General features: G+C 43.1%; 1 pseudogene; it reads left to right on the plus strand.

The window, feature by feature from the left end:
• The window catches only part of LOC109430303 (gamma-tubulin complex component 3-like), a 69,260-nt pseudogene that overhangs the window by 17,055 nt on the left and 32,833 nt on the right, over positions 1–19,372 (plus strand).

Here is a 19,372-nt window from a genome sequence, read left to right on the forward strand (position 1 = left end):
TTGGGAAATATATCTTAATTGGTTTCTTTACAAACCCGCGGAGATATCGCATTGAGTTATCCTTACAGGAAACGCTGGGGATATTGCTGAAGAAATACATGGAGGAACATCTGGAGGAAATCCTGAAGAAATCTTTATACGAACTCCTGCAGAAATCACTGAAAGTAATAATGCAAGAATCTCTGCTGGATTATCTGGATGAATCCCTGCAAAAAACCTGGACATGAATGGAAATTTTCGATGGAATCCCTAGGGCAATTTCTGAACAAATATCTGGTAGACTTCTTGAAGAATAAGCTGTTCAAATTTCTGAACGAATCTCTGAAAGATTTCTGGAGAAACCACAGGAAGATTTTTCAAATAAATCTTCAGAAGAATTTTAGAAGAAATTCCTGTAGAAAAATCTGAATTAATCCTAGGATACATTTTCGAAGAATTTTCTAAACGAATTCGTAGAAAAATTTCTACAGTTATCCCTATCGGATTTTCAGAAGGAACCCATGTAAATCTTTCCTAAATTGTTCTTGAAAAAAAAAATGCCGTAGGAATTCTTTAGGGAATGTCTGATGGATTTTTCAAAAGAATCTCTGGGAGATCTTCTAAATAAACTGCTGAAGGAGTTTCTGAAAAAAAAAATCCTTTGTTGATTAGGACCAAAATCTTGGAGTGATTTCTGACAGAATCGATGGAACAATTTTGGAAGGAATCCATAGAATATTTCTTAAAGAAAACCTTGGACGTATTCATGAAGGAATCTCATAAGGATTTTTTTCTTATTCTTTCATGTATGGAAGCCAAAAAATGAAAATCAATCATAAATAGGGTATTTGCCTTACATTTGTAAGGGTGCTCATACTGAGAGTTAGATTTTTTATTTCAAGAACTGGTTACTCAGTGAGTAACTTGAAGTAAACTCGATGACTGGTTCTTATTTTAATTCGATTTTTTCGTGAAATCCTGCAAAACAGTTGAGAAATTTACTCTATCTTTGGAGTATCAAGGGGTTCCAGTTTCCAGGAGTTTTAAATAATGTACATTTTCTTACTAGCTAATTTTACACTTATCAATAAACTACGTAAATATAGTTTGGCCATCTCAGGCACCTACAGACATGCACAATTATCGTAGGCTTTGATGAGATCCACGCATCCTCCCTTAGAGTCTACATAGTTTATGGACGGGACCTCAGAAGCTTTCTAGGAATTTAAATCGAATAACAGGGGTACTCATGGGCTTCCAGAGGGGTTGCAGAGGATTTCAGAGAGTTGTATGAGGTTTCTAGGCGATTTAAGTGGGTTTCAGAGGCCGTTTATTAGAAATCATAGTGTTTTGAAGATTCAGGTATTTTCAGGGCAATTCAAGGAGTTTTGTGCGGTTTGAAGGGCGTGCTCCATAAAAACCATTGATTGTCCCCAAGTCAGTCTAAAACGCCACTAATTGGGTAGTAAGCGCAAAGCGATTGCTACATGAAGGGGAACTTTGGTCGAGGTTTTATCGCGGTGCTTCAGCTGGAACTTACTCAGTACTATGGAATGCTGGCGATCCTGCAAGATGATTTGTACCGACAGTGTAAGGAACGGACAGGAATAGTTGGCGGGGGTAATCTATTGTCTCTGAAGAAGTTGCGTCTGTAGTTGACCAGTCCGATGGAACTTATTCAGATCTCGGCATCTTGCAAAAAAATGAAAGGAGGTACTCTGGACACCTTTGTCTAAAATTACACGGCCAATGGAGATTCAGAGAATTGTAAGCTTGCCACGGAACTTCTTCCGTCGGCATGTATTCCCGTGCAACAAGCGTTAATCCACTGGTTGATCGACGCAGAGATCATCGATCCAAATGGAAAGGTTTTCGTCGAGAAGATCTGCGAAGTCGGATTCGATCAGTTATGGCATCGAAAGTATCGAATCCGTATCATTATGCTGCCCAGCTTCGTTAGCGATGGGATTGCAAGAAAGATCCTTGTCATTGGCAAAAGTATCAATTATCTTAGGGAAGTGTGCCAGGATAAAACCCCAATAGTAGAAGGACATGGATTCAATTTTCTCAACGATCAATACCACAAAGCTGTATCAAATGATCGATAACTCCTACCGGAACACTTCCAAGCAAGTTCTGAAAATCGTCATGGGTGCGCACCGTCTGATGGACCACCTACAAGTCTTAAAGAACTACTTAAGTTAAGTAGTTATTACTCTGGACAATTTTGCCCAGGATATAGGTATGGAGAATCTTCAAGCCGAACTGGATCGCCCAGACCAGCGAAAACTACCAGCACGATTTGCTCTAGACGGCCGCCGCCGTCCGCAAATCTTTATCCTAGCAGGAAGAGCCTGTAGTCTTCAACTATGTAGACGTTCACTTCCTCACCCACTACGAGGGCGAATCCGGCAGGGATGTTCTCGGCCTCACGTACGAGGTGTCCAAACCGCTCTCTATCATTCTCGAACAGTCTTCAATTCTTCAAGCACCTCTGGAGCATGAAGCACATCCACTTCATCCTTATTCGCACCTGGGAGTGCCAAACCGCCAAGTTGCTCAAATCACTCCTATACCAAATCGGTCCGATCGTCACGCGAAGCTGATCTCCTCGCAAATGATCAACTTAGATCAGATGCATTTCTACATCCTGTTTGAGGGGATCGAGTGCTCGTGTGTGTAGTTTCTGTCACGGGTATACCAGGCCAAGGCCCTGGACGACATTCTGAAGGCGCATCAATAGTTCCTGGAAGAGATTCGGATTGGAATCTTCCTGGACGACAGTTCCCAGCAGATCATCTACATTAGACCTGTTCACTTTGAAACTTTTTTTCTCCGATTCTCCGTGACACATCAATTTATCAATCCACATGTAAAACCATGTCTTCAGTCCAAAATTGAGCCAAATTGATGAAGATTTAAAGGTGTATCAAATCGATTTTGTGTTTTTTAGCCGTTTTCACAGAAATTTAGTCAGAAATTCACAAAATTGCTCCGAAAAGATGCCGGAGATATCGTTAAGATATAGTTAGAACAATACTCTACAACTTTGCCGAAGACACTACGGTGTTTAAATGGCGTATTTCGAAGTTATTCAACAATTTTAGTTAAAAAATCACGAAAAAACACGATATTTTTACGATTTTACATACAAAAGTCATGTAATTTAACATTGTTTTAAGTGACTAAATTAATTAGCGATTACTCGTTTGTGTAACGAACATTTCGTCCATACATCGTTTTTATGTAGGAATTCGTTTTCATTGACTAATTATCAAAAGTATGTCACGTTGATACTAAAAATCGCACAGAGTTACCAGCACGAATTAAAACAAAGTTACCCATGATTAAGACGTCATGCCATCGTATTCTAATGTCTTTTGATTTAAGTATCAGAAATGGTGCAGATGGTAAGGCTCGAGCTTGCGGATCAGAAGGTCCCAGGTTCAAGCTCAAATACATGATAAACTTTTTTTTTTCTTTCTTTGTAGCAGTTAGGATGATGAATCTGCCATGACTTACACGCAATCTCCCAAAGAATAATGATCGGGACCTGCCAATTAAGCCCATTCCAGGACTAGCTAGATATTTAGTTTATACTTGTTGACAATAAATCGTGTCGACGATATCAGCTGGGCGAAATATTGAGCATCTGTTTGATAATGATCAATTTAGCTAAAACAATTCAATACGATGATGGAACTGCTTCTGGATGCAACATTTTACAGACAACTGTGGGTGTAGCTTACTTGTTATCTATCTACCCACAAATCAGCACAACTACACGATGAAGGGAAACTTCATTCTTACTATGCACTCTACGGTTCCGAAACAATGCTATGATGCCAAATTGCAATGAGATGCAGTGCGTAGTTTCATCAACTTATAGCAGGATCGAGACGCAAAAAAATGCTATTCCAGGACTCGAACCTTGAATCTTCGAATCCACAATCTCATGCTTAACCAACTGCACCAAATTTAAACTGATGCAGATGATACAAAGAAGTGTAATGACGTTTATATCATGGGTAACTTTGTTTTATTTTATGCTGGCAACTCTGTACAATTTTTAGTATCAACGTGACAAACTTTTGATAATTAGTCAATGAAAACGAATTTCTACACTAAAACGATGTATGGACGAAATATTCGTAACACATAGGAGCAATAGCTCATGAAATTAGTCACCTTAAACAATGTAAAACTACATTACTTTTACATGAAAAATCGTGAAAATATTGTATTTTTTCGTGATTTTTTTAAAAAAATTGTTGAATAACTTTGAAATACTCAATTTAAACACCGTAGTGTCTTCGGCAAAGTTGTAGAGTATTGTTCTGACTATATTTTAACGGTATTTTCGGTACCATTTTGGTGCAATTTTCTGGACATTGAAGTACATTTTCGTGAAAATGCTCGAAAAAACTCAAAAATGATTTGATACACCTCTAAACCTTTATCAATTAAGCTCAATTTTGAACTGAAGCCTTGTTTTTGCATGTGGATTGATAACTTGATGTGACACGGGTAGGTCAAAAAAAGTGAACAGGTCTAATCTACATGTTGGGACATATAGTCAACACCGTTGCGAAAGCATTAGGAGTGGCGCGAGTGGATCTATCAGCTGTGCATTACGGGATACAAAGCGAGAAAGGCCTATCAGGATCAAATCAAACAGACGCATCGGCGACTATGGCGTCACCACGGTACAGATGCTCGAATGTGACGAGCAGGCAAAAATCTGCACTGCACCTGGCCAGTAACCACCCATCAGACCTTCGTCCAGGACATCGGAAACGAGTACGAGAATCTAGTATGGCAGTTTTTCTACCACCTTTCCATTTCTCCGAGTGAGGCCCTCCATCAGCCGGAAATGCGTCTGGACAGGTCTGGACTACAATGTACTACGTAGTACTACAAGCACCGGTTGCTCCACGTTCCGCTGACTTTCTAGAACATTCGTGCACTTAGAAAAACTCAATACACACTCTGTAACAAAATAACACAAAGGAAGGACCGATGAAGAGAAATCATTGATGTCAGTAATGCCCTAGTGGAAAATCATTGTCGAATTTAAAATTAGATTTCTTGAGACTGTTCGAGTATACAATATACAATCAAAAAATAAAACATGAATATAACAGTAACAATGTTAATGAAGATATTCATAAGTGATAGATAACTCAAAATATCCGGATAGCTTACACAAAGTCATTGTTCCAAATGTTTCATACAAACGCAAAATAAATTGCCCAAATATTAATTCTCTTTCTGCTGCATTCTTTCGCTGAGAGAATTAAGCAGAATCCATCTTCAGCATAAACAACTTCTCACTGCTCACTCGCGTTTCACTATGACATAACTCACGTTTCTCACGGTTGGCACCCACTTCGGATGCATTCTCCGTGAGTTAGCAAGAGACCGACAGCCACAACATAATAACGACCGCGCCGCAAGTGAGAGAACGAGAGTTCTGCTCTTGCCGCACACCCCGATGTCCGACTGAGACTAGTGCTCTCTCGCGAGTTTTCCTCCCGTTCTAATAATGCGTTCGTCCACCCATCGCCACCCAACCAGTTTTCCCGGCCGATCTACCTACTGGCCATCCAACAACTCTCACATACGCCAGGCACCTCTCGGCTCGTATTCGAAGGGGAAAGTGTCCTTCGATTGGATGAAAACGAAAACGGTGCCGGCCGGCCGGCGCGTCTCGCCGTCGTCGTCGTCGTCGGTCTTTCTAATGTTTTCGCTCTCTCTTGCCGTGGCGTTTGACTTGACTCGCTCGTCGCGGCGACGTCGTCGTCGTAGTCGTCAGCACATGCAGCAACATTAGCATGAGGCAGTTGGTTGGTAGGTAGTGGGTATTCGCGTGAGTGTTTGAATGTGTTGCCGCTCGCTGGCGGTGGTGGACGACGTTGGCAGCCGGTATGTTTCATCTCACTTTCTCCCATGGACGTCCTGGAGAAGGGCTGATTGGGGGGCATTTATGTTCTAAACCGCTTGACGCAAGAGAGGAGCTGCGAATGTTGCATTTTCTGGTGTGAGGTGTTGGGCAGAAAAGTTCTTGGGGTTAGAGGTCCCTCCCTGCCACGTTCCGTGGATTGCTGCTGCTTTTCACTGATGCTACTCACCTACCTACCTACTGCAGAACCGGGTCTTCGTCGTCGACAGCATCGGGGAGCCTCGCTCGCTCTGTGGACGGTGAGCGTAGAGTACAAGTGTGATTCATTTGGATTGTTGTTGAGCGAAATTAAATTTTTCAACAGAATGCACTCTTTTGCTGCGTTCGTTTTTGGGGTGGATTTGGGATGTGGTGTAGTTCTGGAACGGGAATAGTTACGGATGGGTGGGTTCGTTTATGTTGAATATTATTCGATACTTTGTAGCATTAGGAAAATTATAACTTTGCGATATTTAACAGTACTATTTGTATTGAAATTAGATGATTTCATTATGCACAATAAGTCGGCCTAAACTTGTGTAAGGAAAACAAAAAATCTTGAATTTTGAAGTTTAATAATAATTATAATTCTCGGAAAACTTTAGCTAATATGGCCGGACCTTGTCGGATCGCACCCTCAAGGTAAGCTGCGTAGCCTGTAGCAACGAACATCGATGACTCGCTTTGGGGAGTCCATCACGGTAGCATGCTGGCGCTTAGCCAGTTTCCCGAGTGGTCCTCACCACTCCCTTTGTCCTCGGAAGGCGGGCAGGGTCAACCCCGCCCGCGCCCAACTGCTTGGCAGACATCAAGAACTGATGCCCACGTGCAACCCGATCTGACCTGCCCGTAAGGAAGGGTATCACTACCCTTCAGGCCCTATCAGATGCACCCGAAGGTTGCAGACAGCAGGATCTCCAGCTGCCCCGACCCTTGCCGGGGACCCCTTTCCAACCGTGGGCTCGGGTCCAACCCAGTAGACCGACGCCACGACAGCACAACTATCGGGACTTCCTCTCCGCGGCCACTTAATCGCTGTAAGGGTCGATCTCGACCGCACGGCACCGGTATGTCCTACAAAGCCGACTCCGAACCCCTGGACCACCTCTCGTACTGCATCTGAACTAGCCATTCTCCGAGTCCACGTGCCACCTCCTCTGTAGCTCCCAGACGATATGGGTGATAGCCGTTGAAACGGCGTTCCAGCTAAACTCATCCCTACACATCCTCTGGACCAAATTGTCCGGAGTTGTGTCCTCCCCGCATGTGGCAAGCATGCGGTCACGCATTGTGCAAAAACGCGGGCTCACGAACAAAACGTGTTCCGCCGTTTCCTCTAAACCATTGCACATTGGGCATTCTGGAGAATCCGCATGCCCGATACGGTGCAGATACTGTCGGAAGCAACCATGACCTGAAAGGACCTGTGTCAGGTGGAATGTAACTTCCCCATGGCGCCTATTAATCCAACTATCTACCCTCGGTATCAACCTATGGGTCCACCTTCCTTTGGTGGAACGGTCCCACGCACGCTGCCATTTGACCATGGAGGCCATCCTGGCAGTCCTGCGTATGCCTCTTGTGCCGCGCATTTCGAAGCACTTCAAGTCCTCACTGATAAGATAAGGAAAGGATACCGTTAGGCACCATACCAGTTATGACGCCGAGTGCGTCGTGTGACACGGTACGGTACGCGCTCGCAACCCTCAGGCACATTAGCCTGTAAATACTTTCCAGCTTCCGTCGGTAGCACTTAGCACTTAGCGCAGTGCCCCACGCCGGGCCGCCATACCTAAGTATGGACGTAGCAACACTAACCAGAAGCTTGCGCTTACTGGCGTACACCGCAGAGCTATTAGACACCATCCGGGACAGTGCCGCAATAGCCGTGGAGGCTCTTTTACTGGCATAATTGACGTAGCTACCGAAGGTAAGCATATCGTCGATCATCACGCCCAAGTGTTTGACGGAGTGCTTTGACAGGATAGTGCACTCACCTACACTGATCTCCGCTTGCTGCTCTGACTTCCGGTTGTTAACAACCGTCACCTCAGTCTTGTGGTGAGCCAGCTCCAGTTTCCTGGACCGCATCCACGCCTCCACAACCTTGATCGAGTGGTCGCAGCCCCCTGTTCCCTTCCATCCGGGACGGGCCAGCCTTTTCAGGCCCACCCATCCCAGCTTTCTGGGACGCCTGGCCGAGTCCGACTTATTGCATCCCTTTGGGCTACCTGCAAAAGTGTAGGCTTCCGTTTGTGTAGATGTCGTAGCCTTTGCTTTCGCCGGTTCAGCAACTGCTTCAGTTTCCACGAGTTTCTCGTGATCCTGTTGGGCTTCGTTAATTGAGTTTCAAAGTCACAACAGAGCCTGCTTGAGGTCCTTCTTATGGTGGACTTAGAGGACGCAAAGTCCACGTTTGCTGCAAACTGCTGCACATCCACCTCCATCACAGAGTGTCCGTCTCGCTTTTGATTAATGGCCCTCATCAACCACGTTCCGTCCACTATCTCCCCCTACAGGCCGGGGAAGGACACGAACCTCTGACGCTGGCACTGCGTCTGTAGCAGGGTTGTTAACGTTAATCAACGATTAACGCCGTTTCGTTAATTCGTTAACGTTAATTGTAACGATTACCGAATTTTGCGTTGATTTTCCAGGCGCGTTGATCAACGTTAACGTTAACGCAGAGCGTTGATTCATCGTCAACGACTTCGTTAATTTTGCGTTAATTATGTGAATGAAGATCAGTGATAATTTCTCTAAATTAGGGTTTAGTTTAAATAACATTCTCTAGCTTTAAAACTACCGTCAGTCGAGCTAGCATTGAGTAAAAGGGAAAAATGCAAGATAAACTTCATAATTTCTGCCATGGTCCACTGCTCGAATTTATGCTGGCCTGCTTACTCTCACACGAAAATTGACGTTTAAGAGGTGCCGACACCGCTCAAACGTCAAATTTCGTGTGAGAGTAAGCAGGCCAGCAAAAATTCGTGCAGTGGACCATTCTAAAATGACTTGATAAAATTTGTCAAATAATGCATTCGCTTTGATCAGACGACATCTCCCGTGTTCCATTAGCTAACCCAACATTATATGTGGCAACTCTTTAAGCGACGTATTGGAACCTTGCCTAGTGCGCGAAGAGTTATTAGTATACTAATATGGGCGCCTTTTGATGGTTAACGAGTCAGCGCATTTAGTCATTTATAAAGCATATAAGACATCATATATCTAAGTCAATTTGAATGAACTCAAAATGAAAAAAAAAATGGAACATGACGGCATCGACAGGTATTTCAAAAGATTTTCGGCCAAGAATGAATTCAATCGTAGAAGCCTAATGTAAAAAAAAAATGTATCATACATAACTACATCGTTCTGTAAAAAAAAGCAGACCCTTACAAAATCACCCCTAGCATAAAAAAGACTTGCATAAAAAAAATTTCCCCAAATTTCTTCTAACTGATCAATAATGTAGAGGCTTTTTTCCATAGAAATTTTCGTTGGATGTACCTTGGAGGTTCAGCTGGAGACAATTCAACTTTCGGATCTTGACTCTCGGTCAGTTTTCAACATTTTGGTTTTGATTGAAGCTCCAGATCTTTCAATATTTAGGTGGAGAATCTGAAATGTCTTCAGTAATCCAGAAATTTCCAAAATTCAAAAAGATCTTGAAGGAAATACTTGTTTTTCGATCTTCTTAAACCAATTTACTCATTGGTAGATTTGATAAGAAAACTGCTTCAAATGACACTGGCGTTTGACATATGCATGCCTGCTGTGATTGACAATAGGTCGTAGGTAACACGTTGTTGATCAGTGACAATGCAATGCAATAATAACCAGTAAAAGATCGGTTGTTAGCTAGTAGGTAAGTCTCAGGTAGGTAAGTATGGCAGCCTGGTCATTGATGTCCAGTTGAGATTCCTATACCACAGGTATCCGTAACGATTGTGCTCGACTAAAGAGACGGTACAGTAAAAGAAATCCCATCAACATTCAGAAACTTTGGAAAGCGAAAAACTCATTGCGAATCTTACAATAATTCGTGATGGCATCCTAAAATGGCACGAACACACTCTGCCAAAAAAGCCACGGAAACTTTCATTACGAAAAGTTGCTGGACCGACGGGTTATCGTATCTGTCTCCCATACCGAATCGACTATGTGGGCTCCTGAACAAAAATTACAGTAGCATAAATCGCACGATTTTCAACGATGAAATCAACGGCTTCCGTTGACGTTGATTCAACGCAACCCGTTAACGTTAACGTTGATTACCAAGATATTCAACGCACCGGCGTTGACGTTGATTTGGAAAAGAATTAACGTTAACGGCGTTAATCGTTGATTAACGTTAACAACCCTGGTCTGTAGCTTCCTACACCTACTTCCTCTCATCTCCTTAACAAAGACCTAGCCAACCCGCTTCTTGCGAAGGGTTTACGGGAATTTTCGAACACATATTTTGATCCTGATTGATGGCACGGAAAAAAAGGTCCACCACGCCAAGGCCCTACTTTAACACGGTAAGGGACAAAATACTGTAGGAGTGCCCAGGTACCCCACAGGCTCCCGTTAACGATGGAGCATCTTTTTCAACGCCTCGATCACTTATTTCTCTGCACGGTCTACTTCACACCTTGAAATTGGGTTAGTAGTCCTATTCTTATCCGGCAACTACACGGCTGACTCGCAGAAGGAGAGGGGAGGTTGTCGGGCCCCTGGACTACCATCCCTGCTGCCCCGAAATAGCGTCGGTCTACTAAGTTTGATCCGAGCCTGTGGTTGAAAAGGGGCCCTCGGCAAGGTCGGAGCAGGTGGAGACCTCAAGTCGGCTCGTCCTTCTTTGTGCTGGTTGATAGGGCTGTGGGAAGGTCAAATCGCTATGCACGTAGTATCAGTACTTGATAGTTGCTGTGTAGTTGGTAGCAGACGTGTTATTGATCCTACCTGCCTTCCGAGAACAAAGGGAGTGATGAGCAGGGATGTCATATATAGAGATTTATCTGTATTATACAGATTTTTGAGCATCCGTACAGAATTCGTTTTATATGAAATGCAGATTTTTGAGCTAGAGGAGCTATTTTATTTTTGTATGGGATAAAGATTTTTTACCCAAATTTTGTATGGAATACAGATTTTTGGAAATAGCGATACAGACTTTTTCAAAAAATCATCTGGCTTCCCTAGTGATGAGGACCACTGGCTAAGCGCCAGCATTGGTGGACTCCCCAAAGTGAGTCATCGATGTTGTTGCTGCAGGCTACGGAGCTAACCTTGAGGGTGCGATGTGCACAAGACCCCCTCTGAAGCTATGCCTTCTTGGTGGTTTCGAAGAGACGAAGCGTTTGGTGGCAATAAGAATGTTGTGTAGTGAGTCGAGATGATGGTAGTACTTTCGTTCTACTTTGGTTGTAAAAGACGGTCCCTACCCCCACAGTACCTGGTCCTCCCTGTTCAGATATCTGTTGAGTAGATTATCCCTCATTTTCTTAAACAAAATACTAGAATAGACTAGATTTAAGCCTTTGGGACCGGACGACCCCAACGATAAAACCGAGCATAATAAACGTATTTAATGCAAGCGAGCTCTAGGGATCTACCTGCAACAATCTGAAACACTTATGCAATATCCAAGAAATCCCTTGAAATACCCAGTAATCGTCCTGAGACTCCTTGAAATGCCTGAGAAACATTGTAGCGTTCCTAATACTTGCTGAGACCTCCTAAGATCCCACAAAACACCCCTGAGTCACCATGAGGCCACCAAAACACTCCTGAAGGGCTTCTGAGTAAGTACTCTTGAGTAAAGCCTCCAGAAACTGCCCTGAATCAGGAGACGTACCCTCTGAAACCCTCCCTGAATTTTCCTAAAACCGAGAGCCCCATTAAAACCTCTTAAGATTTCCTGAAATGATTCTGGGATCGCTTTTAAACGCCCCTGGAACTCCCTTGATTGGCACTCCCTGATGTGCCATTGATACCCCTTGAAATCTTCCGGAACACTCCTGAACCCCAAGGGAGCATACACAAATTACGATGCTTTTCTTTTGTGCTATATTTGATACCCTCCTTTCTCATCGTTACCTATTTTTCCGAACCTGACGTAGCAAAATTAAAGACTTCCACCGCGGTCCATCCTCCTTAACAACCCCGAATCGCCCCTGGAACCCTTCTGAAACGCACCTTAAATCCCCTGAAAACCTCTTAGTCCTCATAAGGCCATTTGATTGACCCCCTGAATTCCGCTGAATTCCGTTGAGACCCCCTGAAACGCCCTGAGATTCTCTAAAAACTCCTGAAACTCCCTGAGATCCCCTAAAACGGCCCTGATCCCCCCATGAAACGCCCCTGACACCCACTGAAACATGACCCTTTTTAAGACCCTTTCTGAGACCTTCTGAATTGCCCAAAACCCCATGAAAAGCTCTGAGACCCCTGAAACTACTTGAAAGCCTCAGAAAACCCCAAAACCTCCTTGAACCCCTCAAAATGGGGCTTCGTGACCGTGCGCTTAATGGCGTCAGTCGTCTGGTCTTTCGTAAACCTCGGAGTGTGGATTCGATTCTTGTTCAAATCGGTGAAAACTTTCCGTCAAAAAGAAAATTCTCCACTGGACCACGTGTGTTGTCCGTTCAGTCAATCCTCTGGTTGAAGGCGATGTAGTATTTTTAAAATAAAATGCTCCCAAAATCCGTTGAGACGTCCCTGAAAATTTCCTGAAACGCTCTGTAACACTCTTCAAACAATCCTGAAGCCTTCTAAAACAATCTCAACCACCTTGAACCGCTGGAATTTCTTTAAAACAGCTGAAAGCCACGAAGCTCACCAAAATTTCTTTGAAACACCTTTAGAACTTCTGTGGAACCTCTCTGAAACCCCCTGACCTAAGTCTCCCGAAACCACACCTCATCATTACCTTGCATGTTCCATGAGCCCCCCATACCCTTTTTCTACCCCTCATAAACCAGTCAAATACCGCAAATCTCTTGTTAGGTTCTTTCTGAGACTCTCTATTGCTCTCTTGTGTTTTACCTTTATTACGAGATTTGGAAACCCGGGACGTCTATTGTGCCTACACCGTCTAGAGCACCAGTACCCATCAGATGGTAGATTCTGACACCGTTGCAACCCTCTTACTTCGGCAGGTTGTGTGTCGTTTCGGCAAAGTCAACCAAGGATGCCGGAAGAACGATTGGCAAAGATAATATTCAGTAGAGAACTAGGGGCCGGCGTCTCCATGACAAGCCGCACGGAAAATAGTTGTTTGCGGTTCAAGAGGACCGTCCAATGGGACTAGATGTGATTGGTCCAGTATCGAGTCCTGCTTCTGCTTTATTCGGTGTAGATTCGACGGGGCAAATTGTACCTCATCAAGTAAGTAGGTATTAGTCGACGCACCAAAACCCGAATTTTCAACTCGAACGTGAAGGCTGTGTTGTTGTATGCCAGTGAAACTTGGTGTGTATCAGTGGAGAACACTCAACGGCTGCAGGTCTTCATCAATAGATACCTGCAGTATATAACTCGTGCATGGTGGCCTCACAACGTGGAGCTCCATCATCGATGTCATCAAAAGCTACAGAAATTCGGAAGTGGAGGTGAGTTGCCCACACTCTACGCAGCGGTGAAAACGAAATCTGCAAGCAAGCGTTAGATTGGAACCCAGCAGGAAATGGCAGTAGAGGCTCAGAGGCTCATGGCAGCGCAGCCTCAACAATGCAATAAAGCAAGCCGACAGAAATTTTATCTGGCCACAGGTCAAGGCGATGGCGAGCAATCGTCCAGGATGGAGATCTTTCATCCTGGACGATTGCTCGTGGGTGCTTAGGACTGAAACCAAGTAAGTAAATAAGTAAAACTATAAGAGATTTTTTTTTACATATTTTGTATGTAACCATTTGGGCACTTTGCATTCTTTACTCAGTCAATTGACTTGATTTTTTGAACAGTATTTAGCTAGGTTAATGGCACAAATTTCCCAAATGGAGCAGAACGTGCTTCTGGCTATGACCAATTGATATAGCTGGGTTTAAAATTTCAAATCAATTGGAACAAGTTTGACTCATTAGAGCGCAAAGTGCCCAAATTAGGTAACCTTGCTCAAATGTATATAAAGCTGTTAGTACACAGGTCAAAATATTTGTCCAAAAAGAAACCAATGCTAAAATAGCTTGTTTTACTCGATTGAAATTTCATTAGTGTCAAACTGATGTTATTTCTTGAGTTCTTTCCTTGTCAAATATTTGACCCTGTGTACTTCAGGTCTAAGTGTTGAACATTTTTGAAACTTTTGCAATTTATGAGCTTTCACTCAAGCCTGAGCAAGACTTAAGCGCGTAAATTTTAAATTACATTCAATAAACCCATTCGTTAAAATACCAGCTTCAATGGTCTGTGCTGTTCACCGAATAGTCGCTATAATCCGGCTTGTTTATCGTCTATTTGACTTAATTAAAAGTATCAACTGTCGCGATTATCTACACCGCTCTGATGAATAACCCGATAAGGAACCATAGCTTCAATCAGCAATGTTTGCACGAGCGAGCTAATTCATGTTTTTTTCTGCTGTATCACGGTAGCCTCCAAAATCACCTATATTTCAATAAGTAACCGTTTCAAAATCCCGAAAGCAGAAGTCGTTTAACCTTTACCTCCGCGTGCGCGTGCGTCCGATGTTCAATGAAACGTAAACTTGAGGCGACAACGACGGCGACGACGACGGTGTTGTTTTGATTTCAACTTTGCTATTTTTATTGAGGTATGTTTCCACTGACTGCCGCCCAAAAAAAAGCCCATGATAATTTATGGATGCAATTGCAGATTGTCGTTCAAGCAGTGTCAGTGTCTGGTGGTTTTCGGCACAAGTCCACACGCTGCTTTTGAAGGTTAATTCCAAAATATCAATCAGGTTGCGAGAACTCGATCGCCGATGGCTCTGTAGGTTTACGGTGTGTGGTTGGTGGAAGGACCAACCAACAACAGTCGAAAGGGATGGTTCTTTGACATTTCTGGTGCGCCTTCCCGTGTACGTACAAGCGAGCGAACAAGTGTGTGACAGTCGTGCCGGAGGGATTACCTTACTGGAGAGCTGAGGGTTGCTCAGCTGACCGCGTTTAAATGTCGATGGGTACTACTTTTGCTGAACGGGACGTGAATAGCGCTGGGTAGCGGTAGCATTGGACTAGTTACGGATGGATACGGTTAACCGATGGGTCTGGAGGCAGGTTTTTGAGGGCCAGTGTAGGTAGCTGAACTTGTTGTCGGACCGAGAATGTTAAGGAGCACACAGACGAGAAGGTAGGTATGTGACATTTAATCAAGGTGGATCGAAAGTAGTATGATGTAAGGTTGAGACTCAGGTTTTGTTTATCTTTCGGGGCTAAGGTAACGAATCGTCTCATTGTTGTTCACTAGGATAACTTCTGGTATGTAATTTCAACAGATAACTAATAGTTACTATACCATGATGGATGGATTGTAACTATTGTATCAAATTTACTATTTTTTGTAATTGTTAAGAAAAAGTATCCGATTAACATTAACATCTTCACTTCACCCTTACCTGTACACCAAAGGGTTCTAGGACAAAAGGTCGAAGGCCAAAAAGTCGGCGGGTAAAAGGTTGAAGGGTCGCCGGGGCCTGTGGCGTAGTGGCTACACGTTTGCTTCATAAGCAGATGGTCATGGGTTCGATCCCAGCCCCGGCATTTTCGTCAGTTACTCTTTCCCTCTGAAAGCAGCTGACACTGGCCCTTTTCTGAGCCAATGGCTCAAATGGACCTGGATATTTGGACATCGGCGAACGGCAACTCATAATGGACCCCCAATCGGGCTGGAAACAGGAACATCCTACAGCCACACATTAGCTTCCTCGTGCTCATCATTCTACCATGATAGAAAGTGAAAGGAGCGCAACGGAAACCAGTTGGATATAGTTTAATTAGAATAGACTACCTTTAGGCACTGTACAAATTGTAAGTACACGGTCAGAAAATTCACTCATTTTGGAGCTAAAGTGGGACAACTCAAAATTGAGTAAATTTTTCTTCCAGCGACAACGCTGGCCCAAGTGCGAAAATCTCATCAGTTTAAGTCGTATAATATTCTTGCTGATGTGAAGAATATTATACGGCTTAAATTGGTTGGATTTTTACACTTGGGCCTGCGCTATCGATGGAAATGCAATTTACTCACTTTTTGAGCTGTTCCAGTTTAGCTCAGTTTTGTGTGAATCTTACTCATTTTAGAGTAACATTTTCTTAGCGTGTACAACTTCCAATTGGAATCGCTCACGCAGTGCCCTAGTGGAAAAAAAGAGCTGTAAATTGGGTTAAGTGATTAAAAAGAAAAGGTCGAAGGGTCAAAAGCTCGAAATAAAAAAAATAAGTAGGACAAAAGGTCAAAATGATAAGTGGCCAATAGGTCGAAAGGTCGAATGAAAAAAAAACACTTAAATACTTTTTGTCGTCTTCTTTCTTTCTCATTGCAACGATGATGGGTCAGATGGAAGTCCAGGAGCGATCCCCAAAATAAGTCCAGGAGGCATCCCCGAAAAAATTCAAGCAGGAATCTCCAAAAAAATGGCAGGAGGATTTCCAAGAAGAATCCTCGAAGGAATTTCAGTAGGAATTCCTTCAGGAATCCCGAAAAGAATTCCAGCGGGAATTTCCAAAGGAATTTGACAAGAAAATCCCCGAAGCATTAGCAAGAGGAATCCTCGAAGGAATTTCTGGAGGAATCTCCGAAGGATTTCCAGGAAGAATTTCTAAAAGGTTTTCAATAGGAATCTTCGAAAGAATTTCACACTCAGCTAAGTAAACTAACAAGAATCATCCCTGAAGAAAATCCAGGAAGAATCCTTGAAGGAATTCCAGGAGGATTCATCCTTAGCATTTGGAGGAGGAATCCCCGAATGATTTCCAGGAGGAATCTCGGAGAATTTTCAGGAGGAATCCCCGAAGAATTCGAGAGGAATCTCAGAAGCAAAACTTGGAGGATTCCCTGGAACAAATCCTGGAGGAATTTTTGGGTGAACTCTATGAGGAAATACTGGAGATATGTCTGATTATTGTCCTTAAGAAATTCTTGAAGGAAATTCTGTAAGAGTTCTTGAAGGATATTGAGGTATCCCTGAATCTTCCAGGAAAAATCTCTGAATGAATTCAAAGAGCAATCACTGGAAAAACTTCTGTAGGAATATCTGAAGGAATTTCTAGAGAAATCCCAGAAGGAACTCTTGGAGGAATCTTAGAAGGCACTCCTGGACTAATCCCTGTAGAAACTCCCGTAAGAATTCCTGAAGGAACTTCCGAACGAATCCCTGGAGGAACTTCTGACTAATACAAAAAAACATCCAGTAGGAATTACTGAAGGAACTTCTGAATCTCCTTGAAAGACTTCTGGGGAGATCCCTTGCGTGAATGGGTGACAAAACGTCGAATGCCAAAACGTCGAAAGGACAAATCGTCGAAGGGACAAAACATCGAAAGGACAAAACGTTGAAAAACGGCACGCTGCGATCAAACATATTTGAACATTGTTCAAATGCAACACAAGGTGCCAGTAGAAGGGCTCCAAAGAAGTAAGAGAAGAAAAGGCCGGGAAAGTCCGGGAATAAATAATGTTACACTTAACGTGACGTGATGTGAGTTTTTGTATACGATAGTGCGAATATTTCCTACCCGCGAAGAACTGGTCAATAAACATCAGCAAGCCTCAGGAAGGCTCCCTTCTGAACTAGTTGGCAGATACAAGTGAAAGAATGAGTATTCTTTAAAAGAATAAAGAATTTACTATTTGCTAAGGGACGTTTTGTCCCTAAACCCCCTGGTGGATCTTCTGGAGCAATCTCTGAAAGAACTACCATACTGCTAAAATATTTAAAGGAACTTCTGGATTGATCCCTGGAGGAATTTATGTGGGAATGCCTGAAGAAACCCATAGAAGAATCTATAAAAAAAACTCCAAAAAATGGGTTTGAGAACCACTACAGAACCAAGATGATTTTATTTTAGGTTAATGATGTTGTTTATAATCTTTTGGAATCTGCTCTATTAAATACCTACTGCTAAAGTAATACCTGAAAGAATTTCAGAAAGCATCCCTGAAGGAATTCTGGAAGAAATTCCTAGAGGGAACTTTGAACAACTCCATGAGCGATCCCAGTAAGAACTCCTGTAGGAGCTCTTGATGGAATTCCTGAAAAGGTGTCTGAAGGAACTCCTAGAGAAACCCTAGAAGAAATGCAAGGATAAATCCTTGATTGGAATTCTAGAGGTATTCCTGAAGAAACTCCTGGAGGAACCCCCGTAGGAATTCCTAATGGAACTTCATAAGGACTCCCTAAAGGAACTCCTAGAGACTAATCTCTGAAGGACCTCCTGGGAATCCGTGAGCGATAGATGAATCACTAATGGATTTCCTTGAGGCATTCCTGAATCCTTCTGAAGGAATCTCCTGTAGGAATCTCTGAAGAAGCTTTTGGACTAATCGCTGAATAAACTGCTGTTTGAATCCCTGTAGAATTTTCTTAAGGCAATGATGGATATGAATGAATGAAATGAATCTTTCAGGAAAAATCTTCGAATGAACTCCAAGAGCAATCCCTGTAAACACTTCTGGAGGAATACCTTAAGGAATTTCTGAAGGCACTCTTGGAAGAATCTCAGAACGAACTCCTGGACTAATCCCTGATTAATATTCTGTAAGAATTCCTGAAGAAACAGGAATCCCTGAAGGAACTTCTCGAGAGATCTCTGAAAGATCTTTTGGAGGAGTCCCTGAAAGAATTCCAGGAGGAAGCTCTGAAGAAAGAAATCACCGAAACACCTGGTGGAATCTCCGAAGGAACTCCTGGACTAATCCCTGTAGAAACTCCCGTAGGAATTCCTGAAGGAACTTCTGAAGGAATCCCTGGAGGAACTTTTAGACGAACCCAAAGGACCTCCAGTAGGAATTACTGAAAGAACTTCTGAAGGAATTCCTGATTAACCTTCTGGAGGCATTCCTGCATCCTATTGGGGGCTGTCCATTTATTATGTAAGGCAATTTTCACGATTTTTCGACACCCCCACCCCCCCCTTATAAGATTTTTTGTATGAAAGCCCAAATATTTTTGTATGGCGCGTAAGATTTCTCAAACCCCCTCTCCCCCCAAAAACCCTTACGTAATTAATGGATAGCCCCTTGAAAGACTTCTGGGGAGATCCCTGGCGGATCTTCGGCAGCAATCCCTGAAAAATACTCAAAAAAGAGTCGCTGATAAAACTCCATAAGGCATTCCGATGGAATTCCAAGGAATTTCAGATTTGGGGATCTATCCCCAAGCAACAATTGGATGATTTATTTGCCTTCAAGAGGTTTTGAGAACCACTGCAAAACCAAGCTAGTTTTATCTTGGGTTAATGATTGTGTTTATGTTCTCTTGCAATCTCGATTTAAAAGTGT

This window comes from Aedes albopictus, chromosome 1 (genome assembly GCF_035046485.1).
Source record: "Aedes albopictus strain Foshan chromosome 1, AalbF5, whole genome shotgun sequence".
In the NCBI taxonomy this organism is placed as follows: Eukaryota; Metazoa; Arthropoda; class Insecta; order Diptera; family Culicidae; genus Aedes; species Aedes albopictus.